A 6922-nucleotide genomic window follows, 5' to 3' on the forward strand; every position below is an offset into this window, starting at 1 on the left:
TTCCAGGCAATCTTTCCAACAAAGCCTTTTTGGCCTTCTGTATCTTGATTATATTAATTGGAGTCTAACTACTTAGTTTCCTTGACAGCCCAGACCTGTAAGTCACTGGGAATTGTCTGTACCTGGAGGCTAGGGATAAAATTAATAGAAATGTTCTGGTAATGATTTAAGGAGAAAAGAAAAAAAAATCACAAGTGAGAAACTTTAAAGGCAATGGAAGTTTTGCCATTTTGTTTAGCAGGAGGAGTTTGTCCTCAGTATTTCTCAGCTCACTCAGCCAGGACTGAGCAGAAACCCACTAGAAACCTTTACTACTAATGCCACATTGAAGATGGCTGCTGAGCAGCTCATCCAGCCGTGTGTTTATCCGCCCCTCGTGCGGGTTGCGATGATGCTGGTACCCATACAGTGGGCATCACCACCCTGCCTGGGATGGCCAGCCCCGATGGCCAAGGGTCCTCTCGCCGGGGCAGTGCTGCTCCCCCCGCAGAATGCCCAGCTCCGTGCAGGACGCCCCATGGCTCCACTGTGCCCAGCAAAAACTGGTTTTTCAGGCAGAGGTGCCTCAGAGAGGGCTTTGGAAATCACGGTTGTTCTCCCCAGTACCAGCAGTCTGAATTTCAGATGCACCAAGCATCAGCAGCTCCCATTGACAGCTAAAACGCTGTCTGTCTGTACAGTTTCTTAAAAAACAGGAAGTTGTTGGGGTTTTTTTTCTAAAAAAACCCTGAACATCTGCTTGTAAACTGGTGGTAAGGTAGAAAGGAAAGAACTTTCCCAGCTTCCAGCAACTTTAATTAAGATACTGACCTAGACCCTCTGGCATACCTTGGCATGGACGTGGAATTCACCAAGGACCACTGACCCACGGACCGGTCTCAGAACAGTCTGATTTTAAGTGTTCTGTACTTTAAGGTAAGAGACTGCTCCATCTCCTGCCTGTGCTCTCTGCCCTCGCCTGCCTTCGGGCAGCTGTCCCAGGAGCAGAGCCGGACACACCACCAAGAGCTCTATAGGCACTGTGTTCCCTTCAGCTCCTCAGTGCCCTTCATGAAGTCTGGATCTTTTCATTTGTGTTTTGTTCCACGCGTGGATTTTGCCAGAAATGGCCAAAGCCATTTCTGACGTGCCATGGCTGGCTGTGGGTAGAGGCTGGAAGGCCATTTGCACATGCAGCCACCTGGTGTGATGGGCATCAACAGCGGTTACCTGCCTGCACTAGGAAGGGATCTGCTCAAAGCCTGTGATCAGGTGTTTCCCAAATAAATCACAGAAGACCAGAATTATGAATTGTATGTCAATGAATCAAGTGAGATGCAAATTGAAACATAAGATTTTTCTCTGTAATGTACAATAAAAATTCAATGGTTAGCAGTTGATACAAAGCATATAAATATGTTTTCAAATAAGTACAACAGCTATGAAATCAGGAATCAGTAAGTCATAATGCATTTCAGCTCAATACTGATGAACCCATTTTTCTGGCACATATGAAATAAGTAGCTCATTTTAATTCTTTATAAATAACAGATAACAGCTTGAGAGGCATGCTCCATGCAATTCATTTTTATGACTCTGTCTCCTCTGCACTTGATGCTCTCATGACATTGGGGTCGGAAGGAGAGGCTGTATTATGCATTCTTGCTTGCTTTTCTACTCTTTGCTGCTTTATAATGTGGCTATCATTAAAAAAAAAAAAAAAAAGAAAAAAAAGCAGCAATGTAGTGCCTCAGAGTACCAGTTGACTGATGTGACCAGAGATTATGTCATTAGTAACTTTTCTGCAATTTATTTCATATATCTATGCTTTATATCTCTGCTGTTGCTTTCTAATCATCACTCCCACTAGGCATTGTTTTCCTATTGAGGCAGCAACTAAATGAGCTGAGAATTAGATCTATATTACATCAGCAGTGGGCATTGCAGATATTACCAACACATTAAAAGAGAGATTCAAATGAAGCAAACAAGAACATGTTCTTTCCTATTCTAGAAATTGATCCTGATTCCACAGTTTAGTGGCTGAACAGTGTTCAGGAGGAAAAGATGAGCTTTGTCACAAAACAAGCTATTATATAAGATCATTAACTGAAATAAGATTACTGTTACTCCATAATTTCATTTCTCTTTGCTCTTCTAAGATTGACCAGGCTGGAAAAGGATGGCTACTTTGTTGTGGCAATGCTTTAAGGGTCTAAAATGTAGAAGTCTTGGTTGTCAGGGGATTATATTTTTGCATATAAGGAAGGCCAGCAAAAATAAGCGCTGGCCCACTTTGACAGAGGGACCCCGTGTTTTTCATGCTGACCCAGTGTGGTGCGTGCCCCATCTGTTCAAGAGGCAGAGCCACCACAACACGGGCGTGCATCTTCCTCCTGTTCCTCCAGAAAGGCACTAGACAAAGGAGATGTCAGGGCCTCTGCAGCCCCACAGCATAGTCCCTGCAACACGAGTGAGACAGCATTCAGCACCTCCTGAGTCCTGTGTTCAGAGGGACACAAACCAGAGGTGGCTCTGGGTGGCCTTACGCAGGCTTGACGAGGGTCTAAACGAAGGTGACGAGCTGCACAGCCGACGGCAGCAGCAGCCTAGTGTCTCTTTTTCCACAAGGAAATTGGTATAATAATAATAATAATAATAATAATAATAAAGTCGGGTCTCTATTTGGAGAGAGCTGTCAAGTGTCTCATCTCACCTGGAGGGCCACCCCCCCCTTCAGCAGCAGCCGTGAACTCCCACACGTCCCCCAAGCAGCCTGGCTGGGCAGCCCCCAGCCAGAGCCCTCCCTCCCTCCCGGGCAGTGCAGGGACCGTCCTCCTCCTCACCAGCAGCTGGGCTCCAGCAGCATCCTCCCGGGCACCAGTCCTCCCACCCATAGCACACCTCCACAAGGCCCAGTGGTCTCTTCCCATCTTCCCCAGTTACCTCGGTCCTCCCCACCATGACTCCACCAGAGTGTTGTGCTCTTCAGTGTTTTTCTCTGTTGCTGTATCTCCTCTTACCACAGACATCTACCATCCCCTTCTGTGCACTATGTGGTGTATCACGTCTTTCAGAAAGGTCCTATTCCTGCAAATACCTCTTCCTTCATCTCTCCATAACCCCAGCAGCAGAAATACATAGCTACACTTAAAACCTGGAGTACAGTATGCAGCACACAGGACAAAAGCAAGCAAAGCCACAATGGTAAGCCATGCAGCACCGTACACCTCACCCCAGTGCCGCGGGGATGGCAGCAGCCTCCCTTGCTGCAACCAGCTGCCCAGTGGCCGTGGGACCAGCACTGACCCCCGACCCCGGACCATGCTGTGCTGCTGCAGGGACGGGGCCAAAGCTGGGCTGAGCCCCTCGGTGAGGTGCAAGGCAGCAGAGGGACACACAGCTCCCGTAAGGGCAGGAACATGGTCAAAACATCAGTGCCGGTGGCCTGAGCCCTGCTGCTCCATTGCGTCAGCGAGGTCTGGAGCCAGCGTTTGCTGAGGCTCTGTACAGACCCTTGATCACTGCTTATTAAGTTTGAAAGCAATTAGTTTTCCCCTGTTTCTTAGAGGTTTTAGCATAAGGGAAATGCCTCAGCCTCTGGTATGCACAGCAACAGGAAAGCAAATGCAAAATGACAGCAACCCAACAGAAACAAGGTATGTGTACAGCAAAAAAAAGAGTCACAGGAGAGAGGAATTTGTTGTGGGGTGGTTCTGTGGAGCTGCCACATGGATAATGAATGAGGAATGAGTATGTATTAAAAAACTGAATGACATGGCAAAAGTCAGGCACATAAGATTCTCCTTTTTTACACTTTGGCATTGTTTGCTCTGTGACAAAGGCCACCTTGTAGTGCTGAGATTGATCTCTTGTAATGCCAAGACTGATCCTCCATCCCTACACCACAGCATACAGCTAAACGGTGTGGGATGTGCAGCACCTGGGCTTAATGCCCCTTCCGGCCTCTGCTGCAGCATCTATGGTTGCTCAATTTCGCATAGAGCTTCTGCAAAGAAATGAACCGTCATACCGAAGTACCACCACATCTGCGCCACCACAACTGCTCTTTGGACATGGAGAGAGTCACAGCAAAACCAGGCGATCGTCAAATGGATTTTCACAGCCTCAGGTCGTGGCTGACCCTTCTGAAAAGGGGCAGAGAAAGGAGCCCTGAGCCGTGGTTACAAAGCGCAGACCCTCAGGAGAGGGGCCCGACCAGGGCCACTGCCCAGGCTCAGCTGGGTCTGCAAAGTGCCCGTTAAACCAACATGCTTGGGTTTGCCTTGCTAACCGAACAGGATTTAAGGTAAAATTTACAGACAGTAAAATAAAGAGGACTGCATTTGTCAGGTGTAAATAAAATTGTTGGAAATATGGTTAAAAGTAAAAAAAAAAAAAACCAAGAAAAAATGCAAATGAAAGCCTGAACAACTTTGCCTTTTTCTACATTCAGGGAAGAAATGTTAACATCCAGGTGGTGCTGTAGCTGTCCCCTCAGCAGGTTTGGGCCAGTTACATGTTTCAAGAATCCTATTTAGACAATTGTCAAAGAGTGTTCAACCAAAGCTAACTCTAAAATAGCAAATGATAAAGCTGAATGCTTATTCAACTTCTGCCATGTCAGTTCAATCTAAAAATGCTTTCTGAGGTAAAGATAATTTATATCCATGACTTTCCTTTCATACATTTACATACAAATGTTTCACAATAACCTCTAGTAAGCAGACAAAGAGCTTCTGATTTCCTTTGCACTTCACCAGTTAAGTGTTAACGACAGTTTTTTATAACCCTATCTGCAGCTCATTGCATGCTTTAAAGTTCCTTTAATCCAATGTTAAAACAGTAGTAAATGCTTTACCTTACCATTTATAACTCATTAACTCAAGCTTCTCTCTGCTCACTGAAAAGCTGTTGATTTTGCATGGAGCTTCCAACCGTGTATGTAAATTGAATATGCTTAGACCTAAACTCTCGTGTTTTTGGTTTGGGTTTTTTTTTGGGGGGGGCATAATTTTGTAATTTTTGTTTTAATTTTTGTTTTTATTATACACATTTTTGTATTTACAGAATTTTACTCTTGTATTTTTAAATTAGAAAAAAATTCAGTGCTTAATAATGGTTGGATTCAATGATCTTAAAGGCCTTTTCCCAACACAAACGGTTCAATGATCCTATGTGTTACCTTGGGAAATGGCTGGGGTGGCCCTTGCTCTCAGCTGTGACGCAGCCGTTGTGCCCCGCTCTGCTGTGCCCCTCGTGCCTGCGCCCCCTCAGTTGTGTTTGCACCCTTCTGCCCTCGGAAGATCAGTTAACAGGTGTCAGCACATACTTCATTAAAGGGAAACAGATGCAATAAAAATTGTCCTTGGGACATCCCGGTGGGCAGCCTCCCTGGTTCCTATCCATCAGTACTCTGACATCAAGGCTTACATCATCCCCTGTGTATGTGTTTCTAACGGCAGCACATGTACCCCGGCTGCAGAGAGACAGAGCCTCCCGTCCGTTACCTCTTCGCCAACAGGTACACCGCCGGTGTGGGTATTTCAATGGTCTTTGGACAGTCAGCACCATCCCAGCTGTGCTGCAGGAGTACGGCGGTGTTGCAGCACAAGCAAGCTATCAGGCTGCAGCAAGGCCTTCGCCATCTGTCAGATGCTACTGGTCATGCGGTGCGGTCTTCGGCCAGAGGTCAGGGCAGGGCCCACTCGGCTCTTCCTCCGCCAGCGACTCGGCCCCTCTCCGTCCTTCCCTCCGCTCCCTCACCTCGCTCCCCCGCTCCGTCCTTCCCGCGCTCTCCCGTCCCTCTCGCCCCTCTCCGCCGTCGCCTCCTCTCCCCTCCCTCTCCCCCTCTCCGTCCTTCCCTCCTCGCCCCTCCCTCTCTCCCCTCTCCGGCCGTCCCTCTCTCCCCTCCCTCGCTCCCCTCCGGCCTTCCTCCTCTCCCCCCCCTCTCCCCGCGCCTGGCCTGCCCCCCTCTGCCCCGCCCCCTCTCCCCTCTCCTGCCTTCCCCCCCTCTCCCTTCCTTCCCTCCTCTCCCCTCTCCTTCCTTCCCTCCTCTCCCCTCCCTCTCTCCCCTCTCCGTCCTTCCCTCCTCTCCCCTCCCTCTCTCCCCTCTCCGTCCTTCCCTCCTCTCCCCTCCCTCCTCTCCCCTCTCCGTCCTTCCCTCCTCTCCCTCCCTCTCTCCCCTCTCCGTCCTTCCCTCCTCTCCCTCCTCCCCCCTCTCCCCTCTCCTTCCTTCCCCCCCTCTCCCTCCCCCTCTCCCCTCTCCTTCCTTCCCCCCTCTCCTTCCTTCCCTCCTCTCCCCTCCCTCTCTCCCCTCTCCGTCCTTCCCTCCTCTCCCCTCCCTCTCTCCCCTCTCCGTCCTTCCCTCCTCTCCCTCCCTCTCCCCTCTCCGTCCTTCCCTCCTCTCCCCTCCCCCTCTCCTTCCTTCCCCCCTCTCCTTCCTTCCCCCCTCTCCCCTCTCCTTCCTTCCCCCCTCTCCTTCCTTCCCTCCTCTCCCCTCCCTCTCTCCCCTCTCCGTCCTTCCCTCCTCTCCCCTCCCCCTCTCCCCTCTCCGTCCTTCCCTCCTCCCCCCTCCCCCTCTCCCCTCTCCGTCCTTCCCTCCTCTCCCCTCCCTCTCTCCCCTCTCCGTCCTTCCCTCCTCTCCCCTCCCTCTCTCCCCTCTCCGTCCTTCCCTCCTCTCCCCTCCCTCTCTCCGTCCTTCCCTCCTCTCCCCTCCCCCTCTCCCCTCTCCGTCCTTCCTCCTCTCCCCTCCCCCTCTCCCCTCTCCGTCCTTCCCTCCTCTCCCCTCCCCCTCTCCCCTCTCCGTCCTTCCCTCCTCTCCCCTCCCTCTCTCCCCTCTCCTTCCTTCCCTCCTCTCCCTCTCCCCCCTCTCCTCCTCTCTCCTCCTCTCCTTCCCTCCTCTCCCTCTCCCTCCTCTCCCTCTCCCTCTCCCTCTCTCTCT

The sequence above is a fragment of the Falco cherrug genome, chromosome 12, assembly GCF_023634085.1.
Source record: "Falco cherrug isolate bFalChe1 chromosome 12, bFalChe1.pri, whole genome shotgun sequence".
Lineage (NCBI taxonomy): Eukaryota > Metazoa > Chordata > Aves > Falconiformes > Falconidae > Falco > Falco cherrug.